The sequence below is a fragment of the Oryx dammah genome, unplaced genomic scaffold (genome assembly GCF_014754425.2).
Source record: "Oryx dammah isolate SB20612 unplaced genomic scaffold, SCBI_Odam_1.1 HiC_scaffold_16, whole genome shotgun sequence".
Classification (NCBI taxonomy): Eukaryota; Metazoa; Chordata; class Mammalia; order Artiodactyla; family Bovidae; genus Oryx; species Oryx dammah.
This window is the reverse complement of record NW_024070200.1, coordinates 66,758,489-66,782,961: the sequence shown is the minus strand read 5'-3', so window position 1 is coordinate 66,782,961 and position 24,473 is coordinate 66,758,489. Positions and strand designations below refer to the sequence as shown.

General features: G+C 37.4%; 1 long non-coding RNA gene and 1 other non-coding gene across 2 annotated transcripts in view; both read left to right on the top strand.

Moving 5' to 3' along the window:
• LOC120875287 overlaps nucleotides 1-24,473 on the top strand; it is a 142,312-nt gene that overhangs the window by 13,592 nt on the left and 104,247 nt on the right. The window contains exons 2-3 of the long non-coding RNA XR_005723933.1: nucleotides 9,996-10,072; nucleotides 11,509-11,544. This is a non-coding gene — a long non-coding RNA (uncharacterized LOC120875287). The remainder of the gene's footprint in view (nucleotides 1-9,995; nucleotides 10,073-11,508; nucleotides 11,545-24,473) is intronic.
• Nucleotides 10,735-10,801, top strand: LOC120875761. The gene has a single exon (XR_005724063.1). It is a non-coding gene; the product is annotated as a small nucleolar RNA SNORD109A (small nucleolar RNA).

Sequence of the window (24,473 nt, the reverse complement as noted above, 5' to 3'; positions counted from 1 at the left end):
CTCAGCCACCTTATTTTGTCTAAGCAATCCACAGGCTACAGGATCAAAGTTTCCCTTGGTTCCAGTATCTTCCCCCTTGGTTCCAGTATCCCCCCCTTGGGGGTGAGGCTTATCCAAGAGACTTGCTCAGGCTTCCTTGTGGGAAGTACTGGTGGCTGCCCACGAGTGGGTGAAGCTGGGTCCTGTGCCTCTGGTGGACAGGGCCCTGTCGAGTGGTGTATTTAGTGGTAGCTGTGGGCTCAGAAAGACTTTAAGTGGCCTATACCAAGGGAACATTTCATGCAAAGATAGGCTTGATAAGGGACAGAAATGGTAGGGACGTAACAGAAGCAGAAGATATTAAGAAGAGGTGGCAAGAATACACAGAAGAACTACACAAAAAACGACCTTCATGACCCAGAGAATCACGATGGTGTGATTGTGATCACTCACCTAGAGCCAGACATCCTGGAATGGAAGTCAAGTGAGCCTTAGGATGCATCACTACGAACAAAGCTAGTGGAGGGATGGAATTTCAGTTGAGCTATTCCAAATCCTGAAAGATGATGCTGTCAAAGTGCTGCACTCAATATGCCAGCAAAGTTGGAAAACTCAGCAGTGGCCACAGGACTGGAAAAGGTCAGTTTTCATTCCAATCCCAAAGAAAAGCAATGCCAAAGAATGCTCAAACTACTGCACAATTGCACTCATCTCACATGCTAGTAAGGTAATGCTCAAAATTCTCCAAGCCAGGCTTCAGCAATACGTGAACTGTGAACTTCCAGGTGTTCAAGCTGGTTTTAGAAAAGGCAGAGAAACCAGAGATCAAATTGCTACATCTGCTGGATCATTGAAAAAGCAAAAGAGTTCCAGAAAAACATCTCTTTTTGCTTTATTGACTATGCCAAAGCCTTTGACTGTGTGGATCACAGTAAACTGTGGAAAATTCTGAAAGAGATGGGAATACCAGACCACCTGACCTGCCTCTTGAGAAATCTGTATGCAGGTCAGGAAGCAACAGTTAGAACTGGACATGGAACAACAGACTGGTTCCAAATAGGAAAAGGAGTACGTCAAGGCTGTTTATTGTCACCTTGCTTATTTATTTCTATGCAGAGTACATCATGAGAAATGCTGGACTGGAAGAAACACAAGCTGGAATCAAGATTGCTGGAAGAAATATCAAGAACCTCAGATATGCAGATGACACCACCCTTATGGCAGAAAGTGAAGAGGAACTAAAAAGCCTCTTGATGAAAATGAAAGAAGAGCGAGAAAAAGTTGGCTTAAAGCTCAACATTCAGAAAACTAAGATCATGGCCTCTGGTCCCATCACTTCATGGCAAATAGATGGGAAAACAAAGGAAACCATATCAGACTTTATTTTTGGGGCTCCAAAGTCACTGCAAATGGTGATTGCAGCCATGAAATTAAAAGATACTTACTCCTTGGAAGAACAGTTATGACTAACCTAGATAGCATATTAAAAAGCAGAGACATTATTTTGCCAACAAAGGTCCATCTAGTCAGTTCAGTTCAGTTCAGTTGCTCAGTCGTGTCCAACTGCGACCCCATGAATTGCAGCACACTAGGCCTCCCTGTCTATCACCAACTCCCGGAGTTCACTCAGACTCACGTCCATTGAGTCAGTGATGCCATCCAGCCATCTCATCCTCTGTCGTCCCCTTCTCCTCCTGCCCCCAATCCCTCCCAGCATCAGAGTCTTTTCCAATGAGTCAACACTTCGCATGAGGTGACCAAAGTACTGGAGTTTCAGCTTTAGCATCATTCCTTCCAAAGAAATCCCAGGGCTGATCTCCTTCAGAATGGACTGGTTGGATCTCCTTGCAGTCCAAGGGACTCTCGAGAGTCTTCTCCAACACCACAGTTCAAAAGCGTCAATACTTCGGCACTCAGCCTTCTTCACAGTCCAACTCTCACATCCATACATGACCACAGGAAAAACCATAGCCTTGACTAGACAGACCTTATTCGGCAAAGTAATGTCTCTGCTTTTTAATATGCTATCTAGGTTGATCATAACTTTTCTTCCAAGGAGTAAGCGTCTTTTAATTTCATGGCTGCAGTCACCATCTGCAGTGATTTTGGAGCCCAAAAAATAAAGTCTGACACCGTTTCCACTATTTCCCCATCTATTTGACATGAAGTGATAGGACCAGATGCCATGATCTTCGTTTTCTGAATGTTGAACTTTAAGCCAACTTTTTCACTCTCCTCTTTCACTTTCATCAAGAGGCTTTTTAGTTCCTCTTCACTTTCTGCCATAAGGGTGGTGTCATCTGCATATCTGAGGTTCTTGATATTTCTCCTGGCAATCTTGATTCCAGCTTGTGTTTCTTCCAGTCCAGCGTTTCTCATGATGTACTCGGCATACAAGTTAATAAGCAGGGTGACAATATACAGCCTTGACGTACTCCTTTTCTTATTTGGAACCAGTCTGTTGTTCCATGTCCAGTTCTAACTGTTGCTTCCTGACCTGCATACAGATTTCTCAAGAGGTAGGTTAGGTGGTCTGGTATTCCCAGGTGGGCTGGTATTCCCATCTCTCTCAGGATTTTCCACAGTTTATTGTGATCCACACAGTCAAAGGCTTTGGCAGAATCAATAAAGCAGAAATAGATGTTCTTCTGGAACTCTCTTGCTTTTTTGATGATCCAGCAGATGTTGGCAATTTGATCTCTGGTTTCTCTGCCTTTTCTAAAACCAGCTTGAACATCAGGAAGTTCACAGTTCATGTATTGCTGAAGCCTGGCTTGGAGAATTTTGAGCATTACTTTACTAGCATGTGAGATGAGTGCAATTGTGCAGTAGTTTGAGCATTCTTTGGCATTGCCTTTCTTTGGGATTGGAATGAAAACTGACTTTTCCAGTCCTGTGGCCACTGCTGAGTTTTCCAAATTTGCTGGCATATTGTCAAGGCTATGGTTTTTCCAGTGGTCATGTATGGATGTGAGAGTTGGACTGTGAAGAAAGCTGAGCACTGAAGAATTGATGCTTTTGAACTGTGGTATTGGAGAAGACTCTTGAGAGTCCCTTGGACTGCAAGGAGATCCAACCAGTCCATCCTAAAGGAGATCAGTCCTGGATGTTCATTGGAGGGACTGACGCTGAAACTGAAATTCCAATACTTTGGCCACCTCATGCGAAGAGTGGATTCATTGGAAAAGACCCTTATGCTGGAAGGGATTGGGGGCAGGAGGAGAAGGGGACGACAGAGGATGAGATGCCTTGATGGCATCACCAACTTGATGCACATGAGTTTGGGTGAATTCTGGGAGTGGTGATGGACAGGGAGCCTGGCGTGCTGCAGTTCATGGTGTCACAAAGAGTCGGACATGACTGAGCGACTGAACTGAAATGAGCTGATATGCTGTTGGAGGGTTGGGTGTGTTGTGTTCCAGCCCTGTGGATTTTTTGGCCTGAAGCATCCTAGCACTGTAGCCTAAGGGCTCTTGAGTGGGGCCAGATGTTGGCATCTAATTGGTCACCTCTAGAACAGCTCATGCCAGTGAGTACCTCCGAATACTTCTACCACCAATATTCTTGTCCCTGTAGTGAGTCCCTGTAGATTTGCCCTCTGCCTCCTCAGGAGACCCTCCAAGTCCAGGAGGTAGGTCTGTCTGAGGCTCCTATGAAGTCACTCTTTTTCTTCCTGGGTCCTGGTGCACACAAGAACTTGTGTGTGCCCTCCAAGAGTGTAGTTTATGTTTCCCAAATCCTACAGTGTCCCCGCAATCAAGCCCCACTAACTCTTAAAGGCAAATGCTGTGAGGGGCTCTTGCACCTGATGTCAGGCCGTAAACAAGGGAGCCTTACATGCAGCTCAGAACTCTCACACCTATGGGGGAATCTCTGTGGTATAATTATTTTCCAGTTTGTGGGTCTCCCACCTTGTGGCTATGGCAGTTCATTGTATTGTGTATGTGCCATTTCTACCATCTTGTAGCTTCTTCTTTGTCTTTGGAAGTGGAGTATCTTTTTTTTAGGTTTGTCTTTTTTTTGTCAGTGGTTATTCAGCATATAGTTGTGAGTTTGGTGTGTTCATGAAAGTAGGTGAGATCAGCTCCTTCTATTCCACCATCAGCCTTCAATCCAGGTTGCTGACTTTGGTCAGTTCAGCTCTCACAACATGAGTCATCTGAAAAATTGAACTGGGAAGCTTAGACCTGGAGTAGCCATTCCATTCCAGGGAAGATATTTTCTGAATATACATTCAGCAAACATACTAGCTTCAGAGCAATTGTCCCTCTGTGTCTGCAGAGGATTTGTTCCAGGAACCACGAGTATAATAGAATCCTAGAGTATTCAATTCCTTACATAAATTGGTGTCACTGTAGCTTTTAATGTATTAATATTTATTTTTATTGAAATACAATTGATGTGCAATATTATATTAGTATCAGGTGTGCTAACAGTCATTTGACACTTACTACATACATTATGGAATAGTCACTACAATAAATTTAGTAACCACTTGTCTTATATAAAATCATTACAATGTTATTGACCATATTCCTTATGCTATATACTACATTCCCAAGGCTTATCTATTTTATAGCTTAAAATTCGTACCTCTTAATTCCTTTCACCTATTTTACCTATGTACCCCCACCCCTCTAGAAAACACCAATTTTTTTCTCTGTATTTATGAGTCTGCTTTGGTCTTTTATTTGTATTGATAATTGATTCCACAGTTAAATGAGATCATATGGTATTTGTCATCTGTTTGACTTACTTCACTTACCATAATACTCTGTAAGTCCATCCATGTTTTCATAAATGTCAAATTGTATTCTTCTTATGGATGAATAATCAATTACATATATATATCATATATTTTTATTCATTCATCTATCAATGGACACTTAAACTGTTTCCACATCTTGGCTATGTAAATAATGCTGTAATAAACATGGGGGTGAATATATATTTTTTCAATTAGTATCTTTGTTTTATTTGTGTAAATACCCTGCAGTGAAATTGCTGGATTATATAGCAATTGTATTTTAAATATCTTAGGAAGCTCTATACTGTTTTCCATAGTGACTACACCAACTTGCAATGCCACCAAAAATGCATGAGTGCACTTTTCACCGCATCCTAAGCAACACTTATTCGTTGTCTTTTTTTATTATTTAATGTAATTCTGATGGGTATAAGGTAGTGTTTTATGTTGGTTTTTATTTGCTTTTCCCTGATGTTTATTAATGTTAGCATCTTTTCATGTATCTGTTGTCCATCTGTATATCTTCTTTGGAAAAATGTTTGTTCAGGTCCCCAGCTCATTTTTTAATTGGGTGTTTTTTTCTGATGTACAGTTGTATATGTACATCCAAGCTTGTTTTGGTTAGTTGGAGTCAAGTTTCCAAATTTTAGAATTATTTGTTCCAGCTCTGTAAGAAAAGAAATACCATTGGTATTTTCATAGGGATTGAATTGAATCTAAGGTTGGCTTGCATACAATGATCGTTTTAAAAATACTAATTCTTCCAATCTATAAACATGAAGTGTATTTCCATTTATTTGTGTCATCTTCAATTTCTTTCATCAGTGTCTTATAGTTTTTTGAGTGCAAGATTTTCACCTCCTTGGTTAGAGTTATGCCAGGATATTCTATCCTTTTTGATGCAATTATAAATCAGATTGTTTTCTTAATTTCTCTTTTGATACTTTGTTAGTATATGCTGCTTCCCTGGTGGCTCAGACGGTAAAGCGTCTGCCTGCAATGTGTGAGACCCGGGTTCAATCCCTGGATTGGGAAGATCCCATGGAGAAGGAAATGGCAACCTACTCCAGTACCCTTGCCTGAAAAATCCTATGGATGGAGGAGCCTTGTAGGCTACAGTTCATGGAGTCGCAAAGAGTCAGACACAATAGTGAAGTGAGAGACTTCACTATCAGTATATAGAAATGCAACAGATTTTTTTCATCAATATTGTGTCCTGCAACTCTACTAAAGCCACTGAAGATTTCCAGTAGTTTTTTGGTGATGTCTTGAGAAGTTTTTATATACAGCATCCTGTCATCTGTAAACAGTGACAGATTTACTTCTTTCCAATTTAGTTCTACTTTTTGTCTGATTTTTGTGGCTAGGATTTCCAATGTTATGCTAAATAAAAGTGGTAAGAATGGGTATCCTTGTCTTACTCCTGATCTCAGAGATGTATTTAATTTTTCACCACTGAATTGATGTTAGCTGTAGGCTTGTCATAAATGGCATTTATTTTGTTGTGTTTATTCTATACCTAATTTGTTGGAATTTTTATTCTTCAATTTGATAGGAATATCATATTGATTGATTGATTGTGAATATTGAACCACCCTTGCATTCCTAGGCTAAATCCTAGGAATTAGGTAGCCATCTAGTCCTTGACATTTTTGTTAGAAGTATTAAAATTAATTATTCTTTTTTATTACTGCTAATTTGGTGTCTATACTGTCTGTTTTTTTCTGATTCTATCTTGGCAGATTGTATATTTTTAGGAATTGATTCATTTTTTTGAGGTTTTCCATTTTATTGGTGTATATTGTTCATAGTCAGAGAAGGCAATGGCACCCCACTCCAGTACTCTTGCCTGGGAAATCCCATGGACGGAGGAGCCTGGTAGGCTACAGTCCATGGGGTCGCGAAGTGTCGGACACGACTGAGCGACTTCACTTTTTTTCACTTTCATGTACTGGAGAAGGAAATGGCAGCCCACTCCAACATTCTTGCCTGGAGATTCCCAGAGACAGAGGAGCCTGGTGGGCTGCCATCTATGGGGTCACACAGAGTTGGACACGACTGACGCGACTTAGCAGCAGCAGCAGCATTGTTCATAGTAATCTCTTATGATATTTTGTATTTCTGTGGTGCTGATTGTAACATTTTATTTTTATTACTGATTTTATTTGAACCTGCTCTCTTTCTTGGGGATTCTTGGTATCATTGAATTTTCTACTATTTCTTAGTCTCTTATTATTTCCAATTTTATCTTTATTATTTCTTTTCTTTTAATAACTTTTGGGTTTGTTTGCTCTTTTTTCTAGTTCCTTTAGATGTAATTTTATATTGTTTGAGATGTGATTGTTTTCTGAAGTAGGTTTGTGTAATTATAAACTTTCATCTTAGAGCTGCTTTTGCAGCTAATATTTTGGAATGTTGTCTTTAGATTTTCATTTGTCTTCAGGTATATTATTTTTTTAATTTATTTGTTTTAGTTGGAGGCTAATTGCTTTACAATATTGTGGTGGTTTTTGCCATACATTGACATGAATCAGACATGGGTGTACATGTTTCCCCCCATTCCAAAGCCCTCTTCCACCTCCCTCCCCATCCCATCCCACCAACTTTGAGTGCCCTGTTTCATGCATTGAACTTGGACTGGCCATCTATTTCACATATGGTAATATACATGTTTCAATGCTATTCTCTCAAATCATTCCACCCTTACCTTCTCCCAGAGTCCAAAAGTCTTTTCATTACATCTGTGTTTCTTTTGTTGTCTTGCATATAAGGTTGTTGTTTTTATTGTTTAGACTCCATGTTTTTGCATTCTGTGCCACTTTTCTTGTGATTGATTTCTAGTATATAACTGTGATTAGAAAAAATGCTTGATCTGATGTCAATTTTCTTAAATTTATTGAGACATCTTTGTGGCCTAGTATGTGATCTATCCTGGAGGATGTTCCATGTGTATTTGAAAATAATATTTATTTTGCGGCTTTTGGATGGAATGTTCTACATATATCTATTAAGGTTACATGATCTAATGTTTCACTTAAGCCCAATATTTCCTCATTGATTTTCTGTATAGATGATCTATCTATCCATTGAGGTAATTGTGGTATAAAAGTCCTATGTGTGTGTTAGTTGCTCAGTCATGTTTGACTCTTTGCAACCTGCCAGTCTCCTCTGTCCATGGAATTGTCCAGGTAAGGATACTGAAGTGGATAGCCATTCCCTTCTCCAGGTGATCTTCCAGACCCAGGGACTGAACCCAGGTCTCCTGTGTTTCAGGTAGATTCTTTACCATCTAAGCCAGCAGGGAAGCCTAAAAGTCCTATACTATTATTTTATTACTGTCAGTTTCTGTCTTTATGGTTGTCACTATTTGCTTTATGTTTTTAGATGATCCTATGTTGAATGCATAGATCTTTTCTATTGTTATATGTTATTGCTAGGTTGATCACTTAATCATTATATAATATCCTTTTTTGTTTCTTATACAGTCTAAGTCTATTTTGTCTGATGTAAGTATTTCTATTCAAGATTTTTTTTGTTTCCATTCACATGGAATGTCTGTTTATATTCCTTATTTTCAGTCTGTATATATCTTTAAATCTGAAATGAGTTTATAAGTAGTATATATATATATATATATCCTGTTTTTATATTTATTTAGCACCATTATATGACTTTTGAGTGGAATACTCAGTCCATTACAGCTAAAGTAATTAGTGGTAATTATGTACTTATTTTCATTTTGTTAATTGTTTCCTGTTTAAAAAAAAAAACCTATGTGTTAAAAAATGTATCCTATCCTATGTGTTCAATATGAACACATGTCTTCTGTGGCTATGGAGTATAAATCTATCAGATAGAAGAAGTATCACATTAAATACTTTGCATACTTTAATAATCTTTTAGGTGATATAACCCAAGTTCACAGTTAACTACTGTTTCTTTAGACTTGGGTTCGATTGTTTCTATTATACCAAATATACATATCAGCACTGAAAATCACCTCACTGCAATACCACTTCATGTATCTTTCTAGACAGAGGAATCTTGAGAAGCTTCTGGAGTTGCCCTTATAACCAAAGTTACTAAAATCAAGTTAAATACCCACCTGTGCTATTTTCCCTATAAGCTGTATGCAAGTGGTAAACTCTCAAGAGAATTAGTATGGTGTAAGGAATGCTTATTGGCTGGTAGTTGTCCTGTCTGGATCAAGGATGAGCATGAGTATCAGGGTTACTGAAATCCAGCCAAGTGGCCTTAGACAAGTAACACTCCCAGAACTGGCTTAATTGATAACTTCCTCAAATATCTCTCAACACCCCTACCACACGCATTGCATTTTTTAATCACAGGATATTTTTATATCATAAGGTATTTATATAGTCTTTATTATATACAACTTTAGAATTTTCCATTTCAGATAACTGCTCTGTCATTTGCATAGTTCAGTAGAGAGGATTATAGGCTATTTGTTCATGGGAAATAGATGGGGAAACAGTGGAAACAGTGTCAGACTTCATTTTTGGGGGCTCCAAATTCACTGCAGATGGTGATTGTAGCCATGAAATTAAAAGACGCTTACTCCTTGGAAGAAGAGTTATGACCAACCTAGATAGCATATTGAAAAGCAGAGACATTACTTTGCCGAATAAGGTCTGTCTAGTCAAGGCTATGGTTTTTCCTGTGGTCATGTATGGATGTGAGAGTTGGACTGTGAAGAAGGCTGAGCGCTGAAGGATTGATGCTTTTGAACTGTGGTGTTGGAGAAGACTCTCGAGAGTCCCTTGGAGTGCAAGGATATCGAACCAGTCCATTCTGAAAGAGATCAGCCCTGGGATTTCCTTGGAGGGAATGATGGTAAAGCTGAAGCTCCAGTACTTTGGCCACCTCATGCAAAGAGTTGACTCATAGGAAAAGACTCTAATGCTGGGAGGGATTGAGGGCAGGAGGAGAAGGGGACGACAGAGGATGAGATGGCTGGATGGCATCACTGACTCGATGGACGTGAGTCTGAGTGAACTCCGGGAGTTGGTGATGGACAGAGAGGCCTGGCATGCTGCGATTCATGGGGTCACAAAGAGTCGGACACGACTGAGTGACTGCACTGAACTGAAAAAACTCAGAGAGGGAACAAGTGGATAAGTGAAATAGGAAGGGTGACAGTGCATGGAGCAACTGTGAAGTTTGTGGAAAGAAATGCCTATATGATTAATTAAAATGGAATCATTCATGGTTTGATCTGATCTATTTTCTTTGTGGTGTTTTGCTGCAGGTCAAAAACTAGAACAAGTTACCATCCTTTCAAGTGAACAAGTTATTTTCAAGGAAGGAAAGTGAGCAGCTACACTGGTACAGTTGTAATTCTTATGTGTTTTATGACTAATGATGTCAATAGTCAATGTCTGTGAGGTCATTCCTTCAGAGAATCAAGGGAGAATACTTCTATGACAGATATATCTTTTCTTGTGAATGTCTCTATATGGTTCAAGGAATTCTGATTATTGTTTCTTCCCTTTTTAGAACCTTTTTTATAAACAGTAACATGAATAATTTTGGAGAGTCGTTGTCATATTTCCTTTCTTCAACATTTTGTATTGAATGACAATAATCTTGTAATCAAATGCAAATATGCTAAACATTGTTACTTTTAATTTTTATCTGGCACATTCAGAACATAGATGCTTCTACTTACATTTGTACTGTAACTATACTACATGTAACTTTTCTACATTATTTAAATTTTCAAATTTTTAGATAAATTTTCTTTATTTTCCCAATAGATTTTATCTAATTTTATTAGAACAATTCAAAGTCACAGTTTTCTTCATATATATATATACACACACACACACATATATATATATATGAATTTCATTATTCTTTCATTATTCAGGAACTAAATATAACATTTACTATACCAGGTACTGTTCTTTATTCATAATGCAGTAGGTAAGCCTGAAGGAAATGAGCCTGGCTATGGAAATGCTTATTTGTTGGGAGGGTGCTTGTCTGGATCGATGATGAGAAAAACTGTCTGAGGATGCTGAGGGACTCATTCCAGATGTCAATCTGAGGTCCAGGTGAATGCCCCTCTAACCAGACAAGTAAGACTCTCAGAGCCTGTCTCTATGTGGTGACCCCTCAGTGACAACATGCCAATCTTAGCATGCTTTTTTTCTTTCTCAAAGAAAAGGGCATTAGTGTCCTATCCTGTAAGGCAGTATATACCATTATGATAAAGTGATCAATTTTGCTTTATTTTGCTCTCTTTGAGCAAAGAGTCATAAACATGACTTTATATATACATGTGTGGCTTTCCCGGTGAATCAGTGCTAAAGAACCCACCTGCCAATGCAGGAGATGTGGATTTAATCCCTGGGTCAGAAAGATCCCCTAGAGAAGGAAATTGCAACCCACTCCAGTATTTTTGCCTGGGAAATCCCAGACAGATGAGTCTGGTGGGTTACAGAGAAGCCAGGTGGGCTACAGTCCATGGGGCTGCAAAAGAGTTGGATATGACTAAAGCACTTAAAAAACAACAAATATACTTGTATATAGGAAATAGTTCTTGAGTAAGGAATGAGAAAATGAAAAAGGTTAAATTAAGAAGGGGACAAGCAACTGTGATAAGTACTGACAGTCTCATTAAAGTTGGACTTAAAGAAGGGACCACCACATGCATGCAGTAAATAATGGTAATAGAATCAAATTTTAGTTCTTTGTTATTTCTGCTATTGAATATATTCTAAGACTGCTTTCCTTTTTGTCATGTTTTGCTGAGACAGCAGGACTGGAATCAGGTCTTCCGTTCAGAGGATGGGGTGAGTAGCTATTTGAAATTCATTTATCATATGCTCTGTACCAGGTCCTGAGGTTTCTCTGTTTATCTTGAGAATATTTTGGTGATGTGTCCTTTTGCTCACTAACGTCACTTACATTATTAAATCTTTATAACTTCTTCTTTTGTTTCGACTTTTTTCTGCTTTGATGGAAAAATGTCGAATTTTAGAGAATTTTTGGCAATTTCATAGTGGATCAAAAAATTATTGTAGTAAAATTCTATATGTGCCAAAATATATTGAGATTTCCTCATCTTTTTAGTTGTTGGGATTTCAGGATACCAACACAGTAATTCATAAGTTTTGTGATCTCAGTGCATTATATTTTTGTTTCTGCTTTAGCATAAATTAGTTGTTTGATTAACATAAATTAGTTGTCATTCATTTTTGCACCATGGAAAGTTGTACATGAACTTTTTAGATCTCTTCAAGACCATGAAGTTTTTATATGATAAATGTTGTTCCTTTTGAAACACAAAATAGTTCAATTTTCAATATTGTATTGTACCAGAAAAAGAGTATTATTTAGAGATATTAAATAGAGAAATATGAAATATTAATATCATATGTGGCATCATCATTATTTCTTCCCAAAACTTAAAATATGCCTCACCAAAAAGAGTAGTCCATATATTTCCTGGCAAGCTATGTTGAAGATTATGTGTTACCTAGGACTGTGACATTAATGCCCTAAGAATAAGTAAATGTTTTTCTTGACAAACCTGTCACAAATTCTATCAGGTAGTATTTATGCTTGTGTTTATTATGTATTGTTTATTTATGTATATATTCTCTAAAACTATAGAATATATTTCTAAAGAGCTGATTAATAACTAAAAAATAGTCACGGATTAAAAAGGAAATTGGCTTAGCCCGATATTGAAATGAACTCTAGAACCTCAATCATTAACAAACTTTGAGCAAGCATCTGAATAGTAGGAACAATGGAAAACATGTTTTTACTTTAAAAATACCTTCTCAAAACCCCTTATTTGTATATTTATTTCTGTTAGTAGATGCACAGTGCCATGAAGTCAGGGATACTGTCTCAGTCCAAAGACTATAATACCTAATTCCCCAGTGGGTTTTAGGGAAAATTTTTTTTAATTTATTTATTTCAATTGGAGGATAATTACAATATTGTGATGGTTTTTGCCATTATATCAATATGAATTGACCACAGGCATACATTTGTCCCCCCCCGCCCCATCCCGTATCCCACTTCCACATCCCTCCCCACCTAAAAGCAAGTGAGGGAGAGGAGTCACAAGGTGTGTGATCAACTTGTGCAGAACCCTCTTACTGGCTGATGATGTGGTAACAGGGTGGTGCCACAGGGCTTAACATTATTAGTCCTCAGGATTTAGTAAGTCTGGGGGCTACATGTTCATGGTCATCAAGTAGTTAACTTCTTCCATTTGGTGGATGTTTTAGCATCTGTAAAACAACTAATAAATGTGCATCAGATACTGTTATTTAGGTACTTCAGAGAGAAACTAAAGAGTCTGTGATTGCCATACAACTGATTTACTTTTTAAATTGTTACCAATTCTCCTGGCCCAAATGCTACTTTTGTCACTACATGTTCACATCCTTTCAGTCATTAATTCTTGAGCCAGACCTTTGTGACTCAAGGGAGTCCTGAGACACTGTACCTTTTCTACAAACAAGAGGCAGACAGAGGATATGGGGGGAGGGGCCTGCCCTGGGATGGCCCCATAGAGTCCTGTTTAAATATAAAATAAAATGGAAAAATTTACTGAAGGACACAAACTACAAAAATTCAATCATGAAGAGTAGATAATCTGAATAACTCTACTAATGAAATAATTAAGCTTGTGGTTAAAATCCTTTCCATAAAGAAAACTCTAGGTCCATAAAGCTTCACATGAAAAAAAAAAAAAAAACCAATCTACACAATTGTCTATAAAATTCGAAAGAAAGAAATACTTTTCTACTCATTCTATATGAACAGCTTTACCTTGATTTTTTTAAAAGCATGCCATTTAAAAAATACTAAAAAATTCCTCTTGAGCATAAACGAAAATAATCTAATCAAAATTGTAGTAAATGAAATCTGACAATATATAGAAATACTGTATGGCCAAGTGAGGCTTATCCAAGAACTGCAAAGTTGGTTAGCATTTAAAAATCAATGAATGTAGGTAAAACACCTCCAGAAAGTCAAAGTGAAAAACCTTCAAATAATTTGCTTCTCTATAAAATTAACAGGAACCCTGACAAAAATGGTCAAAATTACTTTTTAAGAACTTTGGAAATTAACCAAATATTTGTAGAATTTCAAAAAACATTTATTCAAGAAAACTGGCTGACTTTCACCAAGGACAGCAAGCTTTGTAACATTTTAACTTGCCAACTTCCAATACCTCTCTCCTTAGCACTATGGCACGCTGGAAAACAGTAGACCAGCAGTCATCAGTGGAAGAACAGGTTTGGAGATCGCCCAAAAATCCTGTCCTCAGAAAATTATTACATTGACCTCTCTGGAACCTCCCTAAAACAGTCATGTTTACAGGACTTGTATTTGTGATGTGTTTATCTGTAGCAAGGGGGAAGGGCTAACTCAGAGCTCATTCAGTAGAGTAAGCCCTATTCCAGAAGAGTAACCAAAAGGAACCCATGGAATTTTTTTAGTGTGACATGTCCTTAAAGTGTTGATAGCAACTGGGTTAAAGAATGTGGCCAAAAAACTAAAACAAGAAATCTTGGAAATGAGATGTACAAAGTATTATTTGAAAACTTCTGAAAATTCTTTTTGATCTAGAAAGTTACATACTTGTGCAGAGTTGCTTGCCTGAACATGAAACACTTGAATAGAACCTAATCAATTGCCTCTGGCTTTCTTTTTGTTAATCAATTAGTTTTTGGCTGTGCTGGGTGTCTGTTGTGGTGCATGAGTTTCTCACTGCCGTGGCTTATCTTCTTGCAGAGCAAAGGCTCTAGGCACATAGGCTTCAGTAGTTGCAGCTCATAGGCTCTAGAGTGTGGGCTCAGTAGTTGTGGTGCATGGGCTCAGTTAACTCGTGGCATGTGGAAACTTCCTGGACCAGGGGTTGAACCTGTGTCTCCTTCATTGGCAGGCAGATTCTTAGCCACTGTATCACCAGGTAATACTGCCTTTGGCTTTCTTTGAGGATCTGTACAATCAAAAAGTGAAGAAGGCTAAGGAAGTGTTGTGAACTACCTGGGGCTTAAATGTAAGCCCCAACACACATATACACAAACACACCTTTAACAAAGGGTGAGAGATGTATTTATTAGAGGCATTGAAGTTTATCTTGGTCTAATTAATAGCTGACCACTAAAATAACTAAGCAGAAACTTCAGTGTCCACCTACTGCTGGGAATAGAGACTTTACAGAGTTAGTCCATGAAGATCATTTTTAAGACAAAGAGCAATAACAGCAAACAACAATAAACTTTTGGAATTGAGAAAAACAGAAAAATGTGTTGCCACGTTATATACAAAACATTCAGTTTTCAACAACAGCAACAAAAAATAAAAGATATTCAAAGAAACAGAAAATTCTGGCCCATATACCAGATTAAAAAAATATAGAAATGTTCTATATTTCAGTAGAAAATTTTCTATTTTCAATAGAAAGTATCTCTGAGGCAGGTCAATGTTGGACTTAATAGACAAAGACATTAAATAAGCTAGTAAAAGTCTATTCAAAGAGCTGAAGTAAAGCATATCTTAAAAATGAAAAGGAAGTATAAGAATTATGTCTTACCAAATACACAGTACCAATAAATAGATAGAAATTAATTTAAAAAAACCACATGCAAATTCTGGACCTAAAAAATAAAATAATTAAAATTGAAATTGCACAAGAAGAGTTATCACAACAGAGCTGGGTAAATAGAAAAGTTAATGAACCTAAAGATAGCTCAGTTGAGATTATACAGTATGTAGAAGGAAAAATAATAAAGAAAAATAAACTGAGCTACAGAAAACTGAGATATCATGAAATATACCAATAGACTTATAAATTAGAGCCCTAGAAGGAAAAGAAAGAGAAATATTAGAAGAAAGAGAAAACATAATAACTAAAATCTTTCAAAGTTTGATGAAAAACATTAATCTCCAGGCCACTCCAGTACTCTTGCCTAGAAAATCTCATGGACGGAGGAACCTGATAGGCTACGGTCCATGAGGTTGCAAAGAGTCAGACACGACTAAGTGACTTCACTCACTCCACATCCAAGAAGATCAGCAAATTCAAAGTAAGAATAAACTCTAAGAGATCCAGACCCATACACATCACAGTCAAACTGCTGAATGATAAAAACAAAGAGAAAAATGACTCAGTAAGTTTAAAAATTGACTTCTATTAAGCCATGCAGACCAGAAGGCATGTGATGACATGCTCAAAATTATGGGGAAAAAATCTCAACCAAGAATTCTGTATCTACAAAAAAAACCACATCATTTAAAAGGGGAGAAATTGACAATCACAGATGAAGAATTAAAAAAAAAAAAAAGAATTTCTTCTGTAAGATATTTTCTACAGGAAATGTTAAAGAGATTTCTTCTGTCTGAAATAGAGACCCTGGAGAGTAACTGAAATCCATATGACAAAATAAAGAGTAGTTTAGTTACCTTAGCTGAAACTACATATATAAATATAAAAATAAAATATAAATGTGTTTTTATTTCACACAACAGCAGGGTGCAAATTCTATTCACGTTTCCATAGACTATAAACCAGGAGACACTGGAACATATTCAAGGACATAAAACAAGGTGCAAATAGTTCGTGTTCTAAAGGTTTTGAAATCATAGAGTCTGTTCTCTTATCACTGTAGAATTATGTTAGCAATCAGTATCAAAATATACTTAAAAATAACCCATATTTTCAAGTGCAATGTGACATTTACCAACAGAGATCTTTGACTTAGCCATCAAAAACCTCAAGAAGGTAAAAAGACTGAAAAGACACAGAGGGTGATTGCAGAGAAGAAAGCATTTAAATGAGAAATTACATCAAAATGAGAAATTAATATCAAAGATACTTTTAATACCCTGTGTATTGTGAAATTAAATGTCCACTTTTGAATGAGGAATGTATCTAAGAAGCCATAACAAGGAAAATTAGAAAATATTTAAAACAGAATAAAAATGAAAAGAGAATTTATCAGAATTTGTTGCATAAAGTTGAAGTTGCTCAAATACAATGTGAAATCTTGAATAAGGTATGAAAATAAATAATGGACACTAACATAGTTTCATGAACTTTGAACAAAATCTGTACTTTAGTTAATAATACTCCGCATGCCAAGTTGCTTCAGTGGTGTCTGACTCTTTGCGACCCTATGGACTGTAGTCTGCCAGGCCCTCTATCCATAGGATTTTCTAGGCAAGAACACTTGAGGGGGTTGTCATACTCTCCTCCAGGGGATCTTCCCAATCCCCAGGATCAAACCTTCATCTCTTATGCCTCCTGCATTGACAGGCAGGTTCTTTACCACTAGCACCATCTGGGAAAAATAATACTGTATCACATGTTAATTTCCTATTGTTTTCTTTTTAAGACATAATATTTCTTTATATTTTCAGAAGTGGATTAAGTGTCAAGCCTTACTCAATTTTTTTTAAATCACTAAAGTAATAAGTTTTCTAGACTTTTTAAAAATTTTAATTGAAGGCTAATTACTTTATAATATTGTGGTGGTTTTTTGCCATACATTCACATGAATCAGCCATAGGTGTACATGTGTTCCCCATCCTAAATCCCCCTCATACCTCCCTCCCCATCCCCTCCCCCAGGGTCATCCCACTGCACCAGTCCTGAGCACCTTGTCTCATGCATTGAACGTGGACTGGCAATCTATTTCAGATATGATAATATACATGTGTCAGTGCTGTTCTCTCAAATCATCCCACCCTCACCTTCTCCCACAGAGTCCAAAAGTCTTTTCTTTATATCTGTGTCTCTTTTTCTGTCTTGCATAGATGGTCATTATTATCATCTTTCTAAATTCCATATATATATGTTAGTATACTGTATTGGTGTTTTACTTTCTGACTTACTTCGCTCTGTGTAATAGGCTCGTTTCATCCACCTCATTAGAACTGATTCAAATGCATTCTTTTTAATAGCTGAGTAATATTCCACTGTGTATGTCTACCACAGCTTTCTTATCCATTCATCTGCCAATAGACATCTAGGTTGCTTCCATGTCCTGGCTATTGTGAACAGTGCTGTGATGAACATTGGGGTACACATGCCTCTTTCAATTCTGGTTTCCTCGGTGTGTATGCCCAACAGTGGGATTTCTGGGTCATATGGCAGGTCTATTTCCAGTTTTTTTAAGGAATCTCCACACTGTTCTCCATAGTGGCTCTACTAGTTTGCTATCCCACCAACAGTGTAAGAGGATTCCCTTTTCTCCATACCCTCTCCAGCATTTATTGCTTGTAGACTTTTGGATAGCAGACATTCTGATCAGCGTGAGATGGTACCTCATTGTGGTTTTGATTTGCATTTCTCTGATAATGAGTGATATTGAGCATCTTTTGAAGTGTTTGTTAGCCATCTGTATGTCTACTTTGGAGAAATGTCTGTTTAGTTCTTTGGCCATTTTTTTATTGGGTCCCTTATTTTTCTGGAATTGAGCTGCAGGAGTCACTTGTATATTTCTGAGATTAATTCTTTGTCAGTTGCTTCATTTGCTATTATTTTCTCCCATTCTGAAGGCTGTCTTTTCACCTTGCTTATCGTTTCCTTCATTGTGCAAAAGCTTTTAAGTTTAATTAGGTCCCATTTGTTTATTTTTGTTTTTATTTCCAATATTCTGGGAGGTAGGTCATAGAGGATTTATGTCAGAGAGTATTTTGCCTTTGTTTCCCTCTAGGAGTTTTATAGTTTCTGGTCTTACATTTAGATCTTTAATCCATTTTGAGTTTATTTTTGTGTATGTGTTAGTGTTCTAGTTTCATTCTTTTACAAGTGGTTGACCAGTTTTCCCAGCACCACTTGTTAAAGATATTGTCTTTTCTCCATTGCATATTCTTGCCTCCTTTGTCAAAGATAAAGTGTCCATAGGTACGTGGATTTATCTCTGGGCTTTCTATTTTGTTCCACCGATCTAAGTTTCTGTCTTTGTGCCAGTACCATACTGTCTAATGACTGTTGCTTTGAAGTGTAGCCTGGAGTCAGGGCAGGTTGATTCCTCCAGTTCCATTCTTCTTTCTCAAGTTTGCTTTGGCTATTCGAGGTTTTTTGTATTTCCATGCAAATTGAGAAATTATTTATTCTAGTTCTCTGAAAAATACCGTTGGTAATTTGATAGGGATTGCATTGAATCTATAGATTGCCTTGGATAGTGTACTCATTTTCACTATATTGATTCTTCCAATCCATGAACATGGTATATTTCTCCTTCTATTTGTGTCATCTTTGATTTCTTTCATCAGTGTTTTATAGTATTCTATATATATAGGTCTTTTGTTTCTTTCAGTTCAGTTCAGTTGCTCAGTCATTTCCAACTCTTTGCAACCCCATGAACTACAGCATGCCAGGATGCATCACCAACTCCTGGAGCCCACCCAGACCTACGTCCATCGAGTCGGTGATGCCACCCAACCATCTCATCCTCTGTTGTCCACTTCTCCTCCTGCCCTCAATCCTTCCCAGTATCAGGGTCTTTTCAAATGAGTTTGATCTTCGCATCAGGTGGCCAAAATATTGGAGTTTCAGCTTCAAAATTAGTCCTACCAATGAATAACCAAGACTGATCTCCTTTAGGATGGACAGGTTGGATCTACTTGCAGTCCAAGGGACTCTCAAGAGTCTTCTCCAACACCATAGTTCTTTAGGTAGATTTATTCCTAAGTATTTTATTCTTTTCATTGCAATGGTGAATGGAATTGTTTTCTTAATTTCTTTTTCTGTTTTCTCATTAGTGTATGGGAATGTAAGGGATTTCTCTGTGTTAATTTTATATCCTGCAATTTTACTATATTCATTGATTAGCTCTAGTAATTTTCTGGTGGAGTCTTTAGGGTTTTCTATATAGAGGATCATCTCACCTGCAAACAGTCAGAGTTTTACTTCTCCTTTTCCAGTCTGGATTCCTTTTATTTCTTTTTCTTCTCTGATTACTGTGGCTAAAACTTCCAAAACTATGTTGAATAGTAGTGGTGATAGTGGGCACCCTTGTCTTGTTCCTGACTAGGGGGAATGCTTTCAGTTTTTCACCATTGAGTATAATGTCTGCTGTGGGTTTATCATATATGGCTTTTATTATGTTGAGGTACATTCCTTCTATGCCTGCTTTTCTGGAGGATTTTTATCATAAATGGATGTTGAATTTTGTCAAAGTCTTTCTCTGCATCTATTGAGATAATCATATGATTTTTATCTTTCAATCTGTTAATGTGGTGAATTACATTGATTGATTTGTGGATATTGAAGAATCCTTGCATCCCTGGGATAAAGTCCACTTGGTCATGATGTATGATCTTTTTAACATGTTGTTGAATTCTGTTTGCTAGAATTTTGTTAAGGATTTTTGCAGTTATGTTCATCAGTGATATTGGCCTGTAGTTTTCGTTTTTGTGGCATCTTTGTCTGGTTTTGGTATTAGGGTGATAGTGGCCTTATAGAATGAGTTTGTAAGTTTAACTTCCTCTGCAATTTTCTGGAAGAGTTTGAGTAGGATAGGTGTTAGCTCTTCTCTAAATTTTTGGTAGAATTCAGCTGTGAAGCCGTCTGGTCCTGGGCTTTTGTTTGTTTGTTTGTTTGAAAAATTCTGATTACAGTTTCATTTTATGTGCTTGTGATGGGTCTGTTAAGATTTTCTGTTTCTTCCTGGTTCAGTTTGGAAAGTTATACTTTTCTAAGAATTTGTCCATTTCTTCCAAGTTGTCCATTTTATTGACATATAGTTGCTGATAGTAGTCTCTTATGATTCTTTGTATTTCTGTGTCGTCCATTGTGATTTCTCCATTTTCATTTCTAATTTTGTTAATTTGATTCTTCTCCTTTTTGATGAGTCTGGCTAATGGTGTGTCTATTTTATTTATCTTCTCAAAGAACCAGCTTTTAGCTTTGTTGATTTTCGTTATGGTCTCCTTTGTTTCTTTTGCATTTATTTCTGCCCTAATTTTTATTATTTCTTTCCCTCTACTAACCCTGGGGTGCTTTATTTCTTCTTTTTCTAGTTGCTTTAGGTGTAAAGTTAGGTTATTTATTTGATTTCTCTCCTGTTTCTTGTATTGCTATGAACTTTCCCCTTAGCACTGCTTTTACTGACTCCCATAGGTTTTGGATTGTGTGTTTTCATTTTCATTCATTTCTATCATATTTTGACTTCTTTTTTTATTTCTTCTGTGATTTGTTGGTTATTCAGAAATGTGTTGTTTAGCCTTCATATGTTTGTGTTTTTAGTTTTTTTTTTTTTCCCTGTAGTTGACATCTAATCTTACCACATTGTGATCAGAAAAGATGCTGGAGATTATTTCAATTTTTTTTTTAATTTATCAAGGCTAGATTTATGTCCCAGGATATGATCTATCCTGAAGAAGTTTCCGTGTGCACTTGAGAAAAAGGTGAAATTCGTTGTTTTAGGGTGAAATGTCCTATAGATATCAATTAGGTCTAATTAGTCCACTGTATCATTTAAAGTTTGTGTTTCCTTGCTAATTTTCTGTTTAGTTGATCTATCCGTAGGTGTGAGTGGGATATTAAAGCCTCCCATATTATTGTGTTACTGTTAATTTCCCCTTTCATATCTATTAGCATTTGCTTACATATTGTGGTGCTCCTGTGTTGGGTGCATATATATTTATAATTGTTATATCCTCTTCTTGGATTGATCCTTTGATCATTATGTAGTGTCCTCCTTTGTCTCTTTTCACAGCCTTTATTTCCAAGTCTATTTTATCTGATATGAGTATTGCTATCTCTGCTTTCTTTTGGTCTCCATTTGCATAAAATATCTTTTTCCAGCCCTTCACTTTCAGCCTGTATGTGTAGGTTTGAGGTGGGTCTCTTGTAGACAGCATATATAGGGGTCTTGTATCCATTCAGCCAGTCTTTGTCTTTTGGTTTGGACATTCAACCCATTTACATTTACAGTAACTACTGATAAGTATGATGCCATTGCTGTTTACTTTGTTGTTTTGAGTTTGAGTTTATAAGCCTTTTTTGTGTTTCCTGTCTGGAGAGGATCCTTTAGTATTTGTTGGAGTGCTGGCTTGATGGTGCTGAGTTCTCTGAGCTTTTGCTTGTCTGTAAAGCTTTGGATTTCTCCTTCATATTTCAATGAGATCCTTGCTGGGTACAGTAATCTGGGTTTTAGGTTTTTCTCTTTCATCATTTTAAGTATGTCCTTCCATTCCCTTCTGGCATGAAGAATGTCTATTGAAAGATCAGCTGTTATCTTTATGGGGATCCCCTTGTGGGTTATTTGATTTTTCCCCTTGCTGCTTTTAATATTTATTCTTTGTGTTTGATCTTTGTTAATTTGATTAATATGTGTCATAGATGTTTCACCTTGGGTTTATCCTGTTTGGGACTCTCTGCATTTCTTGGATTTGGTTGGCTATTTCCTTCCCCATTTTAGGGACATTTTCAACTATTATCTCCTCAAGTGTTCTCTCATGGCCTTTCTTTTAGTCTTCTTCTTCTGGGACTCCTATGATTCGAATGTTGGGGCGTTTGACATTGCCCCAGAGGTCTCTGAGGTTGTCCTCATTTCTTTTCATTCTTTTTTTTCCCCTCTCTGCTTCATTTATTTCCACCATTCTATCTTCCACCTCACTTATCTTCTGCCTCAGTTATTCTACTGTTGGTTCCCTCTACAGGGCTTTTGATGTCAGTTATTGAATTATTCATTATTGACTGACTCTTTTTTATTTCTTCTAGGCCCTTGTTAAACTTTTCTTGTATCTTCTCAATCCTTGTCTCCAAATTATTTCTCTGCAACTCCATTTTGTTTTCAAAATTTTGGATCATTTTTACTATCATTATTCTATTATTTATTTATTTTTATTTTACTTTACAATTCTGTATTGGTTTTGCCATACATTGACATTATTCTAAATTCTTTTTCAGGTAGACTCCCTATCTCCTCTTTTTTTTTCGTTTGGTGGGCTTTTTTGGTTTGGTGGGCTTTTACCTTCTGAATATTTCTCTGCCTTTTCATCTTGTTTAGGTTGCTGTGTCTGGGGTGGCCTTTCTGTAAGCTGGAAATTTGTGGTTCCTCTTTATTGTGGAGGTTCCTCCCTGTGAGTGGGGTTGGACAAGTGGCTTGTCAAGGTTTCCTGGTTAGGGAAGCTTACAGCAGTGTTCTGGTAGGTGTAGCTGGATCTCTTCTTTCTGGAATGCAATGAAGTGTTCAGTAGTGAGTTTTGAGATGTCTATGGGTTTGGTGTGACTTTTGGCCGTCTGTATTATTATGCTCAGTGTTATGTTCCTGCTTTGGTGGGAAATTAGTTTGCTATGTCTTGCTTTGTAACTTGTTGGCTCTTGGGTGGAGCTTGGTTTCAGTGTAGGAATGGAGGCTTTGGGATGAGCTCTTGTCAATTAATGTTCCCTGGAGTCAGGAGTTCTTGTGTTCTCAAGTTTTGGATTTAATCCTCCTGCCTCTGTCTCTCAGTCTTATTCTTACAGTAGCCTCAAGACTTCTCCATCCATACAGCACCGATGATAAAACATCTAGGTTGATAGTGAAAAGATTCTGCACAGTTGGGGACACCCAGAGAGGTACACAGAGGTATATGAAGAAGAGAAGAGGGAGGATGGAGGTAGAGGTGACAAGGATGAGAAGAGGGGGAATCAAAAGAGGCGAGAGCAATCTAGCCAGTAATCAATTCCCTATTTGCTCTCCACAGTCTGGAACACTCAGAGAGGTTCACGGAATTCCATAGAGAAGAGAAGAGGGAGGAAGGAGATAGAGGTGACACAGAGGGGAGGAGGGAGAGTCAAAAGGAGAGTGAGCAGGCTAGCCTATGATCAGTTCCCTACGTGTTCTCCACAGCCTGGGACATTCAAAGAGATTCACAGAGTTAAGTAGAGAAAAGAAGGGGGAGGGAGGAGATAGAAGTGACCTGGGGGAGAAAAAGGAGAGTCAAAAGGGGAGAGAGCAATCAAGCCAGCAATCACACTCCTAAGTAAAAATGGGTACTGAAGATTGGATTGTTAAAGGTACAAAATTGATAACAAACACCCCCCCCAAAAAAAAAAGATTAAAAATCTAGAGTAGAGGTTAGACTGTCAAAAACACAATATTAAAAAAATCACAAAAGTTATTTAAAAAATATGACATTTGCTTTAAAAAGAGCATTTTTTTTTTCAAGGTAATAGTAGGTTTTTTTAATGAAAATTAAAGTAGTAATAAAGGACTTAAAAATTTAAAAATTTTTTAAATGATAATAGTAAAATATATCTAGGAATTTCTCCGGAGCTGTTGAGGGCAGTGTGGGGTCAGTTCAGTTTCAGATAGTTCCTTGTTTCAACTTATACTTCTTCTCAAGGTCTATAGGTCCCTTCCAATTTAGCCAGTGCTAACTACAGGGTTTTAATCTGTTGAACCTGTTACTTCCACAGCCATTCCCTCCTCTTTGTTTATTTTGGCTTCCTCTGTTTTCAAGTCTCTTCAGTATCTAACTTCTGCCCTGGCACAAGGGGGCGAAGATGGTCATTTATTTAGGCTCACTTGTTCAGTTGTGCTGCAGGGAGGGAGGAACACTGCAAACAAATATCACTGACTTGTGTGGGGATTGCTCACAGTGTCTGGGCCACACTGGGTTTTTCCCATGCTCATGGCATGTGTGATTTCCTGGTCTGCACTGCTCAGGCTCTAGGTGGCTCTGCCAGGGAACTAAGGTGGGCCCTGGTTTGCATGCACTTCCCAGGTCTATGTCACTCAGGTTCAGGTTC